This window comes from Panthera leo, chromosome B2 (assembly GCF_018350215.1).
Source record: "Panthera leo isolate Ple1 chromosome B2, P.leo_Ple1_pat1.1, whole genome shotgun sequence".
NCBI lineage: Eukaryota > Metazoa > Chordata > Mammalia > Carnivora > Felidae > Panthera > Panthera leo.
Window position 1 is genome coordinate 21,288,212 of NC_056683.1, and position 19,525 is coordinate 21,307,736.

General features: G+C 45.6%; 1 protein-coding gene across 7 annotated transcripts in view; it reads right to left on the reverse strand.

The window, feature by feature from the left end:
- RREB1 (ras responsive element binding protein 1) overlaps positions 1-19,525 on the reverse strand; it is a 133,973-nt gene that overhangs the window by 87,092 nt on the left and 27,356 nt on the right. Inside the window, exon 1 of one of the 7 annotated variants that reach the window (XM_042937975.1) lies at positions 19,351-19,422. The exons of the other annotated variants lie outside the window; for them this stretch is intronic. The gene's annotated coding sequence lies outside the window, so the exon portion shown is untranslated. Of the gene's footprint in view, positions 1-19,350; positions 19,423-19,525 lie in introns of those variants that run through there. 7 annotated transcript variants of the gene reach the window in all.

The following is a 19,525-nucleotide window of genomic DNA, read 5'->3' on the forward strand; positions in this document are numbered from 1 at the left end:
TAAAAAATGAAAGCATAATATCACTGCAAACTTGATTTTTAGAATTTTTTTTTTCAGGGGCACCTGGGTGGCTCAGCTGGTTAAGCATCTGACTTCGGCTCAGGTCATGACCTCACAGGTTGGGAGTTCAAGCCCCGTGCATCAGGCTCTGTGCTGACAACTCAGAGCCTGGAGCCTGCTTCGGTTTCTGTGTCTCCCTCTCTCTGCCCCACCCCCTGCTTGCTCTCCCTCTCTCTCTCTCTTTCAAAAATGAATAAATATTTAAAAAATTTATATATGAAAAAAATTTTTTAATATACGAAAAAGAAAATAATTGGACTGCATTCCTTCTTAAGATATGAAACCATTCTGCTGCCTCCCTCCCACTATTTAGAGATCTTTAGTTATAGCTCAGTACCTGGCACACAGTGAGCATCTGTTTTAGCACACTCTAAGTAAGGATGCGCTGATCAAGGGGTGATATGCTCAGGTTGATAAGCCCCATTCTACAGGCAAGTACAAGATTCATACCGTTGAAACTGTATGTAGAATTTCTTGGGTAATAGTCCATAAATTTGATCAGATTTTCAAATGTTCCTTTTTCTTGTGAAGATGAGATCAATCACGTAATTCACTTCCGACAGGATCCAACACATGGCAGTGACTTAATAAAAGTTAGTGAAATCAATCCCCCAAAATGATTTTCCAATGCCTACTGTAAACAGTTCCAATGTTAGAACAGAATTCATGCTACAGAAAGGGGGTGGGGGAGAGATCATGGTGATCTCCATTTATGTCACTGCATTTGCATGGTTTTGTTTTGTTCCCCCAGTAATTCTAGGAATAGCTGCTAAAACCAAGTTAGTTTCCTGATGCTGACCATTAGGTTAAAACAGATTTTTGAGTGCATATTACCACCACCTCTAGGCCATCAAAGGCACCGAGGAGGTTTTCTGTAAGATCCACGTAGAGGTGTAAATGTGGCCCAAACACTAGCAATTCCTGGGACTCTCAAAGGGGTCCCAGAATAGAGGGTGGTCTTGGGAGGATGTTTGTTTTGCAATTAACAAAAGGTAATGGCATGAGTGAGCCTTTTAAATAGAAGCCAAGAATTAAAACCGAGGCCCTCTATGCACCAAATAGTCCTTCCTTAAATTGCAATGCATAAATAAAATAAATTGGCTATAAACGGGAGGATTATATCAACTATAAAATTCAAGAGTCACAGCCAGGGGAGTGGGAAAAGCGACTGATTAAAGGTATAGGGCAGGGGGACTGGCTTGCTCCTTGTTTCCTCATGTAGCCTTTGAAGGTGAAAACCAATTTTTTTCTGGCCTTTAAGTTGGTTAGAGGTTAAAACAAAGCAACACAAACAAACAAAAACAAAACAAAACAAAAAAACCTGTCTGAAAAAATTAACAAATGGGAGCTGCAGTCACCCTTCCAATGATTTGGAGGAAACAATACTCCACCTGCGGCCCTCAAATACTTCGTGATGATAAAAAATGCATTTGTCGGTCTCCTCAGCTGGTAACTATGGCTCTGCCACTAGACTTGGGGTGTGTGTGTGTGTGTGTGGGGGGGGGTGTTCTAGAAGCTCACCACCTGGGTGAAAGAAGAAGAAAAAAAGATGAGGAAAAGTTAAGAGAATTAAGTGTTGTCCTTGCGATACTAAGGTGAAAAGTCCAGGGAGAGAACACTGGTAGGTGTAAGTGGAGGGGGAGGAGGGGTGGAAGAGAGACTGAAAGGAGCCCATACACAGAAGGGACCCTGAAAAGCCCAGGAAGCAGGTCCTGCTGACAGAGGGTGCGTGGGGGGCGAGCTGCGGGAAGCTGGGGCGGTGGGGCCGCGGGCTCGGTGTAGGCAGAGAAGATGATGTCAGTTTTCAGAGAACTTGTTCAAACATGGAATGGGACTGCAGGGGAGGGAGGTCTGACTGGAAACGGGAACAAAGAGAGAGGCAGGCTGGATGTACAATGGAACGGAGGGAGCTAGAGAGTAAGGGGCTCCTGACACAGGCTAGATTTCCTACAGCCCTAGAATGGGGACTGGGAAGAAGGTTTCCAAGCAGGCAGTAGAGCTAAGCTGTTTTACAGACACCTGGAAAGTGAAGAAATGACAGGAATCAGAAGGGGAAGTCTGGGTACTATGGGATTAGTCTGTGGGTCAGAGCTTCTGAGCACACATGCGATTCGCTGGCCAGAGAGAGGCGAGGCCAGAACTCATTGAGCTGGGAGTCAGAGTAAAGAGGGTCCAGGATGGGACGGGAACACCCTGGTTAAGCCACAGAGATAGGAAAAAGGACTGGTAGGAAGGGGCAGAGTGTAGTGTCCAAATAAGTGTGAAAGCATTAGCAAGGAAGGTGCATAAACCTTCTGAGTCCGGGAAGATGAGAGAGTACAGAAAAGAACCATTTGACAGGGTGCTCAAGGAAGTTGTATGATCTTAATCTTGAACACACAGTAGGCACTCAAATATTTTACTGATTAGTAATCTCAAGAAAACAGACAGAGGGTGATATGCTGTGAGTAGGAGGAAGAGAAAAGGGGAATTGATGGTTTAAGGAGCACAGGGCCCCAAGGGCCCTAGGGACCTGGTGGGAGGGAGCACAGAGGCAGAGATAGATAAGTAAAGGCCTCCCCTGCGGCCCCAGTGGCCAGGGACAGCCAGGGACAATGGTGCTAAAGAGAGGAGAGGGATGGCTCTCAGCTTAGGTATTTACAACCACGTGATCATGATCTGGAGGTGTTCTGGAATAAGAAGGCGCTCAGGGGAGGATGGCATCCTGTTTCCCACTCTGGACAGCTGGCAAAGGAGAAGGAAGGAACACCGTGTCATTTCAAATGGTGGCATCTTTTATTACAGCGATTTGAGGCAAGCCTGTCAGGTTTCATCCAACAGATGCCCAAATCATACATGTAGCTGTTCTCCGAAACAGTAAACAAGTGGATTCTATCTACAAATACCAAGGGCTCCAGGTCTCTGAGGGGGCAGAAACGTTTTCTGAACGTTTCTAAACGCCCAACCCAAAATGGCTTTCATGGTAGCCCCCCCCCCCCCCCCCCCCCCAGCTGAACTTCTAACCCAGATGCGCCTCAGTACGGAATGCAGCCGGGAAATCTGCACGGGGGACTCGCAGGAGTTGGTTCTTAAGGGGCACGCAGCCCTCCGCCAGCACAGGGTCCCCCCCATCCTTCCCCTCAGGGTAAGCTGGTCTGGGCGAATCTGCGCACAGGGCTCTGTGATTCAATTAGCGTGAGTTCAGTTGCTCTTTTTAGGTCAGTTCTTTCTTCTTTTGTTTAGATCTGACTCAAGATTTACTTCAATTATCTACACCTCTGTTAGAGCACCTAAGCAAATTAAACCATCTGAAGTGAGGGAGAGGAAAAGAAGGAACGGCATCTGTAAAGCAATGTATGCAAAACAGTCCCCCCCCCCCCATCTCTGTTCCCTTACATCGCCACACTCCTAGGCAAGCAACTGTTTCTCAAAGGAAAATTCTAGACTCTGAAGTCTGAATGTGAAAGACCCCGTGGTTAAGCCCTGGCTTGCAGAAAACTAAAAATTTCAGCAATTCTGCAATGAAATGTTAGGTTCAGAGCTATACAAAGCGTAGCAGCTGTTCCTGGCCAACACGAAAACCGAAAGGGGTGATGCTATCTTTATCCTCTACCTAGAGTCGAAGCTGGTACCGGCCCAGGGCAGAGCTACCAAAGAGCCGGCTCAGTTCTAGCCTGCTGAGCCTGGGAGACAAAGAAGGCAAGGAAGTGCAGGGGCCAGCAAAGTACACGTAAACAACAACAAATAACAGACCCACCTGGAAGACAGTGAATGCAGTTAATCATTGACAAGTTTTAAAGGATGCCAGGAAACAGAACTGCTTAAAAAGCAGTTCTCAATGTCATTTGGAAAATCCTTTGCCATCAGTTCAAAATTCGAAAGGTTAGATCGCACCTCACTCTTCCTGATTTTCCCCAGTGGGAAGGAGGAGAACCCTTTTCACCAATTTTCTTGGAAGCAAAACCACATCGTGTCTATTACAACTTAAGTCTTGATCATAAAAACTGAACAGAAACTATCTTCAGACCACCTCCTGGAATGAGGCCTCAGAGGAGCATCTGGGAGGGCAGAGGATGACAGAAAATGACCTGAGAAGGGCCTCTCGCGCGCCTGAAGCTTGCACACGGGTTAGCTGGAGAAACATGTTCCAGTGCCACTGGACCACCTCGCTCTGAGAAAATGCTTCCCAGCAACACCTGGGTGCCAGCCCTAGCAACCCCGTTCTATTATTGTTCAGTGTTAAATGACTGGGCGACTGTTGCCCAGCCATGCATCTCCAGGACTGGGCCCACGCTGTCCGCAGCCCGCCACACACATAAACCACCAACGACTGACGCTGCTGGGGTGGGGGTGGGGGGGCTTCACCCCTAATGTGAACCGCCACCGACACGCCGCACTTCCTGCTCATTCTGACAGCCGGTCTCCAAGAAAAAGAGAAGAACCACTGCAGGGCCTGGGGGGTTACCACCCGGAGACCAGCCAGCAGAACTGCACAGCAGTGAAGGAGCAGACTTGTGAGCCACACTTCTTGGGTTTGAATCCCGCCTCTTCTGCTTGCCAGCTGTGGTGAGTGGCTTGACCTTATGGCAGCGCCCTTGGACGGTTACGGTTATAGAACCCTTCTCTGCCTCAGTTTCCTCATCTATAAGATGGAGATGATGATAATACCTACTTCACAGGGTCGTTGTGAGAAACATCTGAGTTCAATATGTTAAGTGCTTTAACACGGTGAGGTTAAGAGTCTAACAAACTAAGTGCTTGCTATTATTATCCTACATGGGCTCACACCTGAGGGTAAGTTTAATGCACAAAAACACTAGCAAGTGCATATCGGCACTTCAGAGTTCATTCACTAATTATCAGTTCAACTGGTGCTACAAGACATTCCATTCATCCAAGGCAATGGTTCTCAAACTTGAGCACGAACCTAGAGAGCTTACTGGAGCAGAGGTCTGGGGTGAGGCCTGAGCACCTGCATTTCTAACAAGTTCCCAGGTGATGCTGATGCTGCTGGCCGGGGGATCACAACTGCAGAGCCATAGCTCGGTGGCATGGTTCACTTCTTACATTCCACCTTTGAGGCCTAAGCCTTCTCTAGTTTCTTTCTGTGCACAGTATGCTTTAAGGAGAAATAAGAAAGGAGAGTGGCAAATATGCCTGTGGCAAAGAGGTGTCTTGTTCAGAGAACAGCAATGTGTTCCTCCGCGTTGCCTGGTACCCTTACAACTTTGCATGGCAGGTGGTAGATCACATGACAAGTTCTGTCCAATGGGCTGTGAGCCAAGGGCCCGTGCATCACTTCCAGTCTGAAGCTTTTTCACACTGGCGTGTGATCTGCTCGCTCTCTCCTTCCTGGGGCTGCCTGGAAGCATGTGCAATGGCAGGACAGCTAGGAGATGAGAGCGGCCTGGATCCCTGGGCCACTGCCTGGAAGGGAGCCACAGGACAGGGCTGCTGGTCCCGTGCTAGTTTCATAGGAACAAGAAATGACATTTCATAGGTTGAGCCACAGAGGTTTTAAAGTTGGTTTCATACTTCAGCATAGCTCAGCCTAACCTAAGACAACTCGCTGTGAAAAGAACCTCTATATCAGTAGTCAGTCTTATTAAGTACAACCTATCACACACAGATGTGAAGTATTTTATACTAATATCAGTTAGCTGGGATTTCTACCCTATTCTCAATTCACTTCTGTTCATTAAAATAGAGGAATTTGGTTTTGTTTTGTTTTTTTAACCTCCCATTTGGGAGCTCTTCCTTACCAAATTTAAAAACTTTTCATCGCCAACAGGATTATGTAACAGTTGCCAACAACTTAGAAAGCTAAATATGCTAAGAAGTACTGAAAATGTGAACAGTAAATACACTGAAGGATTCAGATCAAGAGCCCTAGGAAACAAATATGTGCACACTCACACTCCTGGAATCCCTTGATTCCCAAAAGCAGGCCAGAAGGAAAGGGATTCAATTTTATTCATTAAATCATGTTTGAACTGATAATGTATTCTGGCCAAATGAAAGAAGGTGATCTCTTTAAGGTAAAAGCATCACCATGTAACCACAAAACGACTCCTTAAAAAAAAAAAATCATAATTTCTAGTCAACCTAGGAAAATGTGCAATTTAACATGCAGGGAATGAGCTGTCCACAATATACTAATCTTCCAGATGATGTGTAATGAATCATAATAAAAATTCTCGTCTCCTAAAAACGTCAGCCCCTACCCAGACACACACATACACATACACACACACAGCCAAAACAAAGCATAATCTAGAACTCCAAGGTAGGACATTTATGAAATGCACGAAAACAACTGGGGAGAGAGCATAGAATCACGTAAGCCCTTCCGGGTTTAAAGAACCGAACAGCACTTCTCTGGAGGGCGCTCTGTGAGGACAACGTCAGGGATCTACAACTGATCTCAAAGGTGGGGGGGCCGGCTGGCTCAGTCTGAAGAGCACGTGACTCTTGAGCTCAGGATCCTGAGTTCAAGCCCAACAGTAGATGTAGAGATTACTAAACAAAACAAGGTAGAGGGACTCCTAGCCAGAATTCTCCCTCACTCCTTCTGCAGAGGGCAGGAGAGCCCCTCTGGACACACACACACATTTTAGAACTCATGCTGAAGGAGTTCACTGGCTCTCTGCTCCCCACTTAGCACAGGCAAGGCCAAGCTCGAGATGAACAGACCCTGCTGCTTCAGGCCTTCTCAAGTTCCTAGGCCCCTAGAGTGCCTCATTCTCGGGGTGTGGCACATTCCATCTCTTTAGGTACTCCCATGTGGCCAAAATGAGGAAGAAAAAAAAAAAGGGGGGTAAACACTCATGTAATACATTTGGTCACATATTAGAACTCGACCGTAAAATCAGAGTTGAAAATAATAAAAAGGCCCCAATGCTCAAAGCTGCATTTCTCTGTTTTACAGCTATTTAGCAGACTGTTGGGGTTTTGGGTGAATGGATTTTTTTTTTTCATTTCTTTCAGGAGATATGAAAAAGTCATGAACAAAAATGCAAACCTGAACACTTAAACTTCTTTATTTAAAAGAAAAATCATATGACACACTACCTTTAAGATTTTAGAGAAACCCGGGTGCCTGGGTGGCTCAGTCGTTGAAGCGTCCAACTCTTGATTTCAGCTCAGGTCATGATCTCATGGTTCGTGAGTTCAAGCCTCAGGTTGTGTTCCACGAGGACAGTGTGGAGCCTCCTTGGGATTCTCTCTCTCTCTCTCTCTCTCTCTCTCTCTCTCTCTTCCCCTCCCCACTCAAGTATGTGCCCTCTTTCAAAATAAATAAACTTAAAAAAAAAAAAAGATGAGAGAAACCACTGAAGTCTCACATATACCCTACAACAGGGTTACTTCCTCACTTTTCATTAAGGAGCTAACACCAGAGGACAGACACTGTCGGGAAACCAGAGAGAACAGGAGTAATGTGCAGTTCGATAATAGGTGGGTTTATTAATAATCACAGAGCTAAAGGAACTCAGCCTCACATCTTGCTAGTACTCTCCTGTAAGACCCCTGGAAACCCCTTATTATTTCGCAAGTTGATTTTATAATGCTCCTAATATGTCCTCAAATCAGAGTTATTGTGTGCACATCTGCAAGAGAAACATACTGGGAACATCCACGTTTAGCAAATGAAAGCCATGTAAAAGTGATCCCATGTGATTTTTGTAGTCTAACTTGTGCAGTTTATTTCTTCCATAGTCATGTTCAAATTGAGAGGGCCAAAGCTCTAAGTTAATTCCTGGGGTCTATAAACACTATGCTTCATATAGCTGAAAGCCCCTTTCCATTTACTTCTGCCCAGAGAGGTCTGTGGTTGCAGACTTCTACACATCATCCCGGTGTTAGGAATTTATTTGCTTAACAAGATGGTTGGCTCTATCCTGCTGCCCGCCCCAGCCTGGTGGCCACCTTCTCCCACACACAGGGAACTGTGGGTCGTGTGCTCACCAGGAATGCCGCTCCCTTCCATTCTCACTGCTGCTGCCTCTCTGACTGGCACCCCAATAAATCTGAGACCATACAAATGCACGTCCCTGCGATGTGCAACTTTTATGCACACCTAGGCCATGACCCAAACCATCCTGGCTAAATGACTCCAAAATCAGCACATCCTGTGCACCCTCAAGCTCCCCCTCTGCACCAACTCCCGGCACCAAGACTGCAGCTGGCTGCTCCTGGGGGCTGGTTTGCTGATCATATGACTGCTGAAATCCCTCAGATAAAAGCAGGCATTGTCCACTTTTCCTTGAAATCTCAAAATCCTGGATAAGACCAGCAATCAAGTAACATTTCAATCCTCCAACCACCTTAAATCAATTGATCAAATTCTTCTCTCTGGGTCTCACTCTGGCCCCCAGGGCCCCTTACAAATAACCCAACGCCCAATAAAATCCATTTTAGTCAGCCTTTAAAGCAGACCCACGGCATTTACTTCAAATACAAGATGAGGATTACGTGAAGGCGGAAAAGCTTTTAAACAAACAACGAACGTTATGGATCGAGACGCTAGTAACTGCCCAAATTTCTGTCATGCCCTGCAAGTGCTCTGGGGGCATCGGAGTATCAGCAGAGAGCTTCCCCCTTCCTTCTTCAAGGTAGGCCTCCAGCCCCACAGAGGAGTTCTCGGAGCCTGTGATTCATGGAGGCTGATATCCAGGCAGCCAGCAGCTGTTCAAATCTACGCCTGGATGTCTCCCTCCCAGGCACTTCCAGTTCCACCATCTCCACCTCTCAATGGTTGTCCTGGAGGCCCGCCCACTCAGGGGATGCGGTGAGTACATCATCTCCAACCGAGCCGTGTAGGGAGCCACGGGGCGCTGCGCAGCTCAGCACACCGAATAACACACAAGCCCTTTACCCTGTGCCACACCCCTCCTGCGCTGTCCCCACCCCAAGAAGTCAGCACAAAGACCTGCTCCTTGCTTCCTGGGAAGTAATGGTTTTTATTACTTTTCCATCTGCTGTGAGCGTCCAACATCCAGAGAACTAATTCTTATTAAATGCAGCCCAACTACATTCATTTCCCTCCCCTGAACGAGTCACAAATGGCTACCCATAAGAGAATACTTTCCACCTTCAGCATGGCAATCCGGAGGTATAGTTTCCATGGATACGCAGAAGACCGGGTTACAAAACTAATTACGTTTTCAAAGGGAATAATTTCTCTTAGCAAAACAAAACAAAACTCACGAAACCTATTTGATTCAGTAGTAGAAAAGTTTGTACCAACCTTATTCAGGTTAACTGCATTACAGCACATCTAAAGGCACCAAAGACTTAAAGAAATCTACTACCATTGGAAGCTAATTTAAACGCACTTATGAGTAGGATTATTAAAACTTAGGCCCAGCAATGTGCCATATGCAGATAAAAATCAAAATGCTTCAGAACCATTACTAGGTATTAGCTGCCCCGGGAGCTTTCCAATCCTGGGATTTCCATGAAAATGTCCCAAAATACTTAACAACACCAAGAGAGATTTTGGTGTTCAACCATGAGTGCCACAGTAGTCTCCATCTACAAAATGGAGCTACGGAGAGGAAAAAAATTAACAAATAACCTAAAAAACAGAATAATGGCTGGTAAGCAAGCATTTCGTTTTTCAAATTAGGATTGTTCCTCCTGGCCAAAAAAAGCCATGCAGACACCATTCCAGGTGACATGATCAATCCCGAGCACAGATGTGAACTGTGGAAGAATCATGAAAAAAACAAAGGCAGACCCATAAAAACAGACAAAAAGTGATTGGAACTCCTGTTTTACAAACTGTCCACCACCCAGGGTATGTAGGACTTCTTCAGTACCCACCAGATAGAGGGGGTCTTTTCTCTCACCAGCTTTTAAAAATCCATGACATTTTGTGTATTATTTCCACTAAAAATACAAAAAAGAACAATTCTCATTAGGAGTACAGATGAACAACCTGGTAATGGTATTTGGACACCATGTGAATCTGTTAACGAATCTTTTTTTTTTTTTTTTTTTTTTTGCACATTTGGGCTAAATAAATACCATTTTGGTATATACATGAATACACTGGAAGGTTTATTCTAACATTTTATGTTAACTCACAAAGCAGCTGCATATCACTGAGGGGAGCTGGTGGAGGGAAGTATTCAGAAATTAATTTTCCATATAAAACTCCTGGGTGTAAATCATTCCAAAGTATCTTTCAAACTTCCCCATCTCCTTAAGCAGAACATGGTGAATCAACATATGATTAATCTAACTTTTTTGGGTGATGACTCAGGATCATTACAGTGAACAACCATTACACAAGGTGCCTTCGGAAACTAGCGTAATATCCCCCCCTATTTCAGTTTTGCCCCGGTACCGCACGGCCTCAGTCAGCCATGCGTTTTTCCTAACTGAAATTTTTATTGAGATCATTGTGGATAGGCGTGCAATGCAGCTGTTAAGAAAGAACACAGAGGACTCCTCTCTGTTCACGTTGCCCAGTCTCCCCCAATGGTCACCAGCCATGCTGTCTGAATTCTTCTGCTCATTTGCTGACATCTTTTCTTGCTGTAAATGCAGCTCCTTCTGATGACTTGTCTCCACCCCGAGGCACCAACTTTGGCCTCTAATTTGTTGTTGACTTGAACACGTGAAAAAATGGTAGGCAAGTGGTCAGGACCACATGCGCAGTAAGGATAAATGGTGTTAGAGTGCAGGCCTAGCTGATCATCATGATTCAAGGGTAGGAGTGAGTGTTAGTACTAAGACTTCCTACACCTGCATGGCTTTGCATACCCCATTCCAACACACACCCCCCCCCTCGCAGCTTATTCTCTCTCACTCACATGCTGAATATTCTGGACTTAATGCCAAATAAGTGACCTCCACATAAGTGATATATTGCTTTTAAGTCCACTGAATACCAGCTAATTAATCAATTGCTATTTCCATATCGGCAATTGGTCCTCTGGCAGAACCTGTGTCTTACTCTGAACATGATCTACCAGGTGCTGCTAAAAGTTTGAAATAAATACACATAGCCTTCAAAAAATTACCATTTTTTTTTCTGGACTCACTGATCTTTTTAAGGAAGTTTTCATTTACTGGTCATTTGTACTACTTGGAACAATTCAATTACAGAAGTTAAAGGAATAAAGTTCTAAAAAAGATATGATAAAGAGCATAATGAATGTGCTTAAGAGACTTCAGTCAATAAGAAAACTGTCTCTTTATTCTTCTACTGCATTAGGAGCTTCTCAAACAAAGAGGCTTGATGGAGACAGACAGAAAGGGGCTTATCAGCTTAGGAAATGCGAAGGATGGTACAATTAACTGTCACACACTCAGATATAATTCACTGCGATGAGGCCAATGAGAGAAAACAAGGCAAAGAAAAGTGCCCATCCTGTCTTTTTACGTGTAATAATACCCAAACATCCCAGCATTGCAAAACACCTTTTCTTCAAGGGTTATCTATACACGGGGCCTGAGAAGAAAAGCAATAGCCTTTGGAGGGAGGGGGGGAAGGAAGGAAAAGAAAATAAGAGGAGGAAAAGGAAGAGGTCTCTTATCTGAGCCACAAATGCCCCCCACCACTCACTCCAACAAACAGAAGGGCTATATCCTACAGGTATTCCAAGGGTGGGAGTGGGGCGGGGGGGGGGGGCGGGGGGGGGACATCCAACTACATTAACTACGTTTCTTTCTTAGTCCTGTGTCCTCTCTGCTCCACGGACCCAGCCCTGCCAAGGGGAAAAGGGCTGCCGTGCCCTGCCCTGGCAATCATGGCAATCTGAAGGTGAAGTGCTGTAAACACACGAGGGCAGCTCAAGGAGGATCTGGACAGGAAAAGGGAGTTCACAAAGCACCTTCTCAACTGGCTGCCAGGGACATATCACAGGGGAGAGCTCCCCTCTTGGTGTTAAAAGATGCTCCAAAACCAAACAGTTGAAGACAGACGGCGACCATAAAACAGAAAACGTGTATGGTGTTAAAGATACTAAGAAAAGCAAGGTTCTTGTTCAAAACCAGATGTACAAGGAGAATTCGGTTTCTCCTCACGTGACAATATAGTTGCTTTAGTTTTCAGAGTGCCAGACACACTCGGATCAGAAACATGTTTCAAATGGTACGAAGAAGGCGGGGGGGGGGGGGGGGGGGGGGCGGCGAGGGGAACCCACCCCTCCTCCTCCCCCCTCCAAAAACTCAAAAAAGCCATGACAACACCAGAAATAGCCTGAGCCTGCTTCTAAGCGCCCGAGGATCTGTGCATTAGGAGAGGTTCCCCCGTGATGTGTGTTATAGTGAGCTCAAGCATGACTATATATGGTATGTTTACGGAGGGATTAGATACAAACACCACGCAGAACTTATATCAGGCCAGAACTGAGCTTTAAAGAGCTCGGCCTCTCTGCATTTATGGCCACAAGCTATCCCATCCCCTACGTCCGCGGACTTCAGATGCTTGGAGAAGCAGTGTCTCATGACTTCCAGGCACTCAGAGCACAGGACTCTTCCACACTGACCTCCAAGTCTCCACCCCGACCTCCTCCCCCGCCCCTCCCCAGCCCCCCTGGCCCCCCAAGGGCCGCCCACCCCACAGTCCCACAGAGGCATAAATACGCGCAGAAGAATGTCTCTGCTGAATGGGGCCTATGTTACATGGCGAAGGGCACAGACAAGCGCGCCATCGATTTCTCAAGAAACAGCTGGCATGGCTGAGGCCTCTCCCACAGGCTCCTCATCTCCACAAAGTATTTTCATCACATCAAATGTTCTGCCCTGGAGAGGGAGAGCCAGACGCTGAAGGGGGGGGGGGGCGGGCGGAGTAGGGGATAATCTGAAGATGTTTTAAAGTCCTGGGAGAGGAAAGGGAGAACAGGGGAGGAAGGAGGGAGAGAGAGAGAGAGAGAGAGAGAGAGAGAGAGAGAAGGAAACAGGGAGGGAGGGAGAGAGAGAGGAGGAGGGAGAGAGGGAGGGAGGGAGAGGGGGGAGAGGGGGGAGAGGGGGGAGAGGGGGGAGAGGGGGGAGGGGGGGGAGAGAGAGAGAGAGAGAAAGAGAGAGAGAGAGAGAGAGAGAGAGAGAGAGAGAGAGAGAGAGAGGGGAAGGCTTCATCACTGGCTTTAACAGTCTTGCCCAACCTGTTCTGCGGTATGTTCTGTTAACTCCTTTCTGGCAAATGGATGCAAACAGCAACCCCTTTCTTTCCTCTTCTTTTCCCCACAGCCATACTGCAATTTAAGGCAGACTTGTAGAGAAAAGTCCTGAAGAAAAAGGCTAAAGTCATTACTGACTGAAGCCCATAACTTTTAATCATATGGTGTGATACCTTCACTACCAGCTCCCTGGGCTGTCATCTCCCTGGATACTGCCAACTTCCCAGCCCTCTCTACCTCCTACCTCTCCTCCTCCCCTCAAAAATACAAAAATTGAGGCTAGGTCCTTCACAATACATAAAAGGAGGTTAGGGTGAGCTAGGCCCAGTTTTCATGTACCTGAACAAAGCATTGTGTAAGAAGGAAGCATCACCTTGTTGGTTTTTTTTCTTCTTGGTTTTGTTTTCTGATTTTTTGGTTTCTGGTTTTTTTTTTTGTTTTTGTTTTTTTTTTTTTTTTTTTGCTTGACATTAGGCATTTACAGGGTTAACAGACAACCTGCAGACCAGAAATTTACCTGCTTAGCAACAGAAGCATCAACTAAGCCACACTGGTTGTTTTGACACAGGAAAAGCAGTTTCTACCTGGTGAAAATAGCTGGTGATGTTTCAACTGGCATTTGAAGCAACACACATATTAATCACATGAGAAGAGCAGTCAAGAAACTATGGTAAGGGAGAAAAGTCCAATGAGAGTTTACCCAGCTTAAAGGTGCAGATCAAAACCAAGCTTGAAAATTGCAGGACCACGTACAGAAAGTGCTCTAAAAGTTAAGAGCAGACTCAGGGTTGAGAAAACTGTTCTTGGAAGCAGTAAAACCCAGGCTCACTTTCCCAGGGAACTTGTAACTGCTTAGTTTTTACATCAACCAAGACTGTAAGGACTCTTCAGGCGCTGGACTTAATCTTCACAAAGAAATAGATCTCCCACCCCCCCACCCCCAAATAGTGAGATGAAAAGGAAAACATCAATCTCACAAAAGAATACACCTTTTCCTTTTAACATGTTTGCACGTCTCAATTTTAACAAAAACAAATACAACCCTGGGCCTCCATGACAACTTTGAATGACAACAACTAAATACATTCCTGTACTTTATAAAATTCAAACTATGGAAAGCTTCTTCATTTTTAGCAAATGACTGTTTCATGTTTGGAAGCTCCAGGATGCAGAAGCTTGTAGAGCTGGTTGCTCTAAGATGTTTGCTGTTTTAACAGAAATTTGTCTCCTTAGCCACAGCAGGGCCTTAAAGCAGTCAGAAGTAACAATTTGGCCCAGTTGTTGAATGCGTAAAACACAGCAAAAAAATAAGTCAATACATGCTTTTAACGAAAAGACAATTAAATAAAATATAAAGAAGGCATAATGTCAATGTATGCATATACACAGAGTAACACATATGTATAATTAATTATAGGCAAAAGAATGTATATTTAAGAGAAACAAAACAGAAGTGAAAATCTTTAACCTTAATGGTATCATTTTCGGATGGGACCCTGTTTCAAAAGGAGAAAAGAATGATAAACAGTCATTTGTAAGGATAATATTCAAAGACTCTAAAAACCAAGTGTTAAAGAGTTTGGTTTTGACAGCTTCTCTTAAATTCCAAACTGAAGACAATACCTGATGACAAAGAAATGGTGTGTAAAGCTTAAAAGGAAATATAATAATCTAGGAAAATCCAAAACGTTCTAACAAACATCAATGCAATTTACAATAAAATTTCAAAGTGACACGGTTCTTTGAGATTATTTTTTGAAAAGCATAAATGCAAATGCAAGCCACAAAAATAACCTCTTTCTTTAATAAAGTAAAATACTTTCCCTTATTCGGAACCCCCATCTATACTCACAGTCTGAGCAAATTAAACCTACTTTCTGAAACTTACATTTGAAAAATGTAAGTTGGGTCAAAGAAACTGTAACCGTGGACAAGATGGTGGTATTTAAAGCAAAAATCTGGCTTAGGCAGGGAAAAAAAAAAAAAGGAAAGAAAAGGGGGAGAGAAAGGCCACAGTGATGCACTGATGGCGGGCAGAGTGGGCTGCAAGGCCAGTTGTATCTAACAGTTGTGCCCGCAACAAATGGTGCATTCATGAACTGCGTAAGCAGAGGCTGTTCAGAGGCTGTAAAGTCTGCACACGAAATGATGAGCGGCCGACTTTCCTGTTGTTCCACAGTTAAAAGACTAAAAAAAGGACTGAATTCAGTTAGAGGCACAGGCTGTCGCTTCAGCTGTGGCAAAATGGTGAGCAAGACGGTCTAGATAAAAAGGCTCCAAGTACCATTTATTCGCTTCTCAAAAGAGCTGGGCCTAATGATAATTGAGTAGACACCTCTACATAAGATAATCTCTAAGAGCTGGGGCAGGGGAGGCAGGGTAGAAACCAGAACATCCATCCATCCATCCATCCATCCATCCATCCATCCATCCATCTCCCCCCACCCCCATTTTTAAAGAAAATATTCAGCCTCTCCAAAATCCACAGCCTCAGACCAAGGGATTACGTGTCCATAGTCTATTGCCTGTGACATAACCTCTCCATGGCCTAACAAAAGAAACATCTGGTACCAGCTACTCAGCATCCCTGATAATTGTCATTGTGCCAAGTTCTTAAAAAATTAATTAGTAGCATTTACACCTGCCAGTGCAGACAGCCTATCAGGGTTCTAGCACAGGTACCACAATACCTGCCTTCATAGAAAACTCAGGGCTGCAAGAAGCAAGCATTAGATGGGAGAATTTCAAGGTTTATATATCACTTCTTATTTTTATTTATTTTTAAAATTCCCAGTGGCTCAAAAGTATTCATTTGTCTCATCAGACATAAATATAAAAGTAACCCGTTTATAAATACAGCTTTGAATGCTAATTATTAGGGGTATTCATTAGAATCACCTGGGAAGCTTTTCAGAAGGATAAGTCCCAGCCTCACAACATGTTTTGGAGTGGGCCCTGACATGTGCCTTAAGGAAAAGTTCTCCCCTCACCCCCAGTTGAAGAATCACTGTTTTGGATGCTGCCACCCAGTGAAAAGGGAGCACACCAAGGCAGCACACCAAAAATGAGACGAGTGACAAAGTGGAGAGACTGTGCCAGGTGAGTCACTAGGTACTACGTTGCTCATGGAATGAGGGCAATGGTGCCCTGGTGCAGTGAGCTGGCCACTTCAGGTTTTGCCCAGCCCTGTGACACAGACGAACCGGCAGGAGCCATGTGCCTCATCCACTTTGCCAGCTCAGGGCACACTCAGCAGGGCACGGTGGCAGGTGGCCTTCAGTCATCAGAAGTAAGGCTGACCATCACCAAACCACCTATTGTCCTCGGTGGTCATGCACTTAAAGTACAGAACATCAAGAAACTGCATCCCAGCTGCATGTGTTCCTTATCATCATCAACACACTGATTATGAAGGGAGAATGAGACAGACGCACCTCACTTTCAGGAGGGGCCCAGCACTGCTGGGAAGTAACTGAGTCTTAAAACCTGAAGCCACTTGAGGCCTGTTTGCTTGTATTCTGTCCCACCACCCCACTCTCAGAAGGCGGGTCACACTGGAAAGGAGAAAACAGGTGCCCAACACTCAGCGGGAAAGGACCAGGAGCCGTCCTGTTTCCAAGCTCAGCGAACCCGAACCGACTGCTGCCACTCTCCCCTCTCCTTGTCTCATGGAGCTCCTTCTCCCAGATCCTGGTCTGCTGCCTATAATGCCTGCACCATTCTGCTATGTAAAAAACAGTCTACATATATTTTCTAGCTACATGCTGCTTTCACTGAAAAACTGCCATCAGGTAAACCAAATGTGTTAACGTGGACTTGTTCTGGGAAATCAGTACAAAATACAAGTGGGCAAGCTCACGCCTATGCAAAACTTCTGAAAATCCAAAAGTGATCACAGGCTAAACGGCATCAAATTAGCAAAAAAAAAAAAAAGGGGGGGGGAACAGGACTTCGCACTGAGCGCACGCACTTTCTAATCTCTTCCTAAGAATTCACTTTTCAAAAACGAGCTCAATTACTAAACGGGCCCTTTGAAGATCTCTGGTTGTTCATTAAATTGCTGCTCGGCCGTCGCGGGCCGAGGAGAGCGCGTCAAGGTCTTCTTGGAAGGGAGGCTGGCACCGCCCACCGGGAAGGCCGGCCCGAGCCCCGCCCCCGCCGGCCGACCGACCGACCAATCCGCGCCCGCCGCCCTGACTGACGGCCCCGCTGCCCGCTCACCGGGCAGCCCAGCGCGGGCGCTGAGGTGGGGCGGGCGGCCCGAGAGGGCCCCGGCTGGACCCGCGCCTCCTCCAGGTCACCCCCGCAGGCCCCCCGTCCGCTTCCCACTGGCCGCCCTCGGAGGGGAGGGGCGAGTCCCCCGGGACAACGGCGCACACGCTTCCAGCCGTGCGAACACACTTGTGCTTCGACGGCTTCCCCAGCGCACAAAGGCTGGTCCGCCGAGGGAAGGGGCGGCGTGCCCAGGCCGCCTTCCGCCCGCGCGTCCTCCCAGGCCCCTCCCCGGCCCCCAGCCGGCCGCCCACCCGCAAGCCCGCAGCGGCAGCGCAGGCGACACCCAGCCGCACAGCCTGGAGTCTGCAGCCCGCGGGGGGACGCGAGCCTGAGGGGTGGCTCGGGTGTTCTCCCCGCAGCCCCCTGTCGTGCACAGGGCTCTGCCGTTGTGGTCGGAGCAGCCACAGGGATGACTGTGCAACGAGGGAGCCGGGCACGACACCGACACCCGGGGGGCAAGCTTTATTTGACTGCTTCCACACATTGCACTGAATTGAGGGGCAAGAAAGACGACAATATTTATTGCCAGTAATTCTAAAGACATGCATCTCCTTTAGAAAAAGCACAAGTCACGTTCCTGGTTTTGAAAAGGCTACAGAGGCGAAAGTTTTACAGTATTCCATGATTTCTGAAAAGAGTATGTGTAGTCTCTATTTGGCCATATTTCATTCTAGCACTTGGTTTATGACTTAACGTGTTAACCCCTAGAACCAAACTGGTTATCTATCTGAGGGCAATCAATCCCAAATAATCTTTGAGAAAGTAAAAAAGACACCCCTATAAAATCGAAAGAGATCGTCAGAATCACCGTGATAAATGTTATAGTACTTCTCTGCTGGGACCTTGAAACACTTTCATTCTAGAAGGCAGCCCTGACAAAAGCCGAGATTTTTTTTCCCTTTTTCTTTTATTAAAGTAAAAACAATTTTAAAATCACTTGCCTGCCATTCAGAGGGAGCATCTGAAGAAATCAGTTTTAACTAGCACATGGAAATGCTAGGCAAAGTAGCCTTGTCTTAGGCTCACGTAACTCGAGAGGCTATTTAAAATGTGAAACTGGATGTCTTCTCCCTAAATTCTCAATAATTTCTAAAAACTCAACATCCATGTGACCTTGGACTCTCTCATTTTCATCTGTCTCTTGCAGTGCACTCTCTTTGCTAACCATTCAGCACACTGCAAGCCCTGATAAAAGTAGTTAATGTTTACTGAAACCTGTGCATGAACTGTACTAAACCCGATAGGAGTGAAAAGGCAAAGTTCTGTTAACAGCATCCATGTACAATAAAACAAAAAGAGGGGGTGGGGGACAAAGAAGGGAGGAATAATTTTTTTTTCCTTCTGATTTGAACTTAAAATTTCTCACTGATGAATAAGCCAATTATATACCACCAAAGATGCTTTTAATCTGTTACCTTTTGGGAAAATCTTGGACACAAATAAACTTCAACTATTTAACCATTTTCTCAATGTTTCTTTCAAGAACTTAAAACTGAAACCAACCTTTTAGATCTCATATTCTCTTACTTGTTTTTGAAGGCCTAACTACCTACCTGATCCATAACCAGGTTTCCTTATACTCTTATTCATCTAAAGAGCTGTTTACAGATGGCAGCTGAAGAACTATTTCATGCAAACACAAATTTAACATCTCAATGGTTATCATCTAAAATATTTTTTCTTCCCTTGACTCTTTACTTTTTCAAATGTAAAAATAGTTCACTTCACTATGGTCTAATCAGATCTTGAATTCTAACATTTCTTACCATTACATTCATTCTAAGTACAGAGTTAAATATCAGAACTTACTGATCTTTTTCACTTACTGATAATCTGTCTTTTTCTCACATTTCCACATGATCCCTTTTTCTCCCATTAACTCAGTTAAAAGAGTATTTCAACTTACACACATACACACACAGACCGTATCCAGAACAGGATGCTCTCAGGTGTTTAAAGCCAACTTTCTCTCTCCCCCATCCCCCCCCCCCCCCCCCCCCCCAGCTTAAAGGGCAGCAATAGAACCAGTCACCTTGGAAACAAACATCACCCAGTGTTTGCAGAACAAACAATGGTACCTT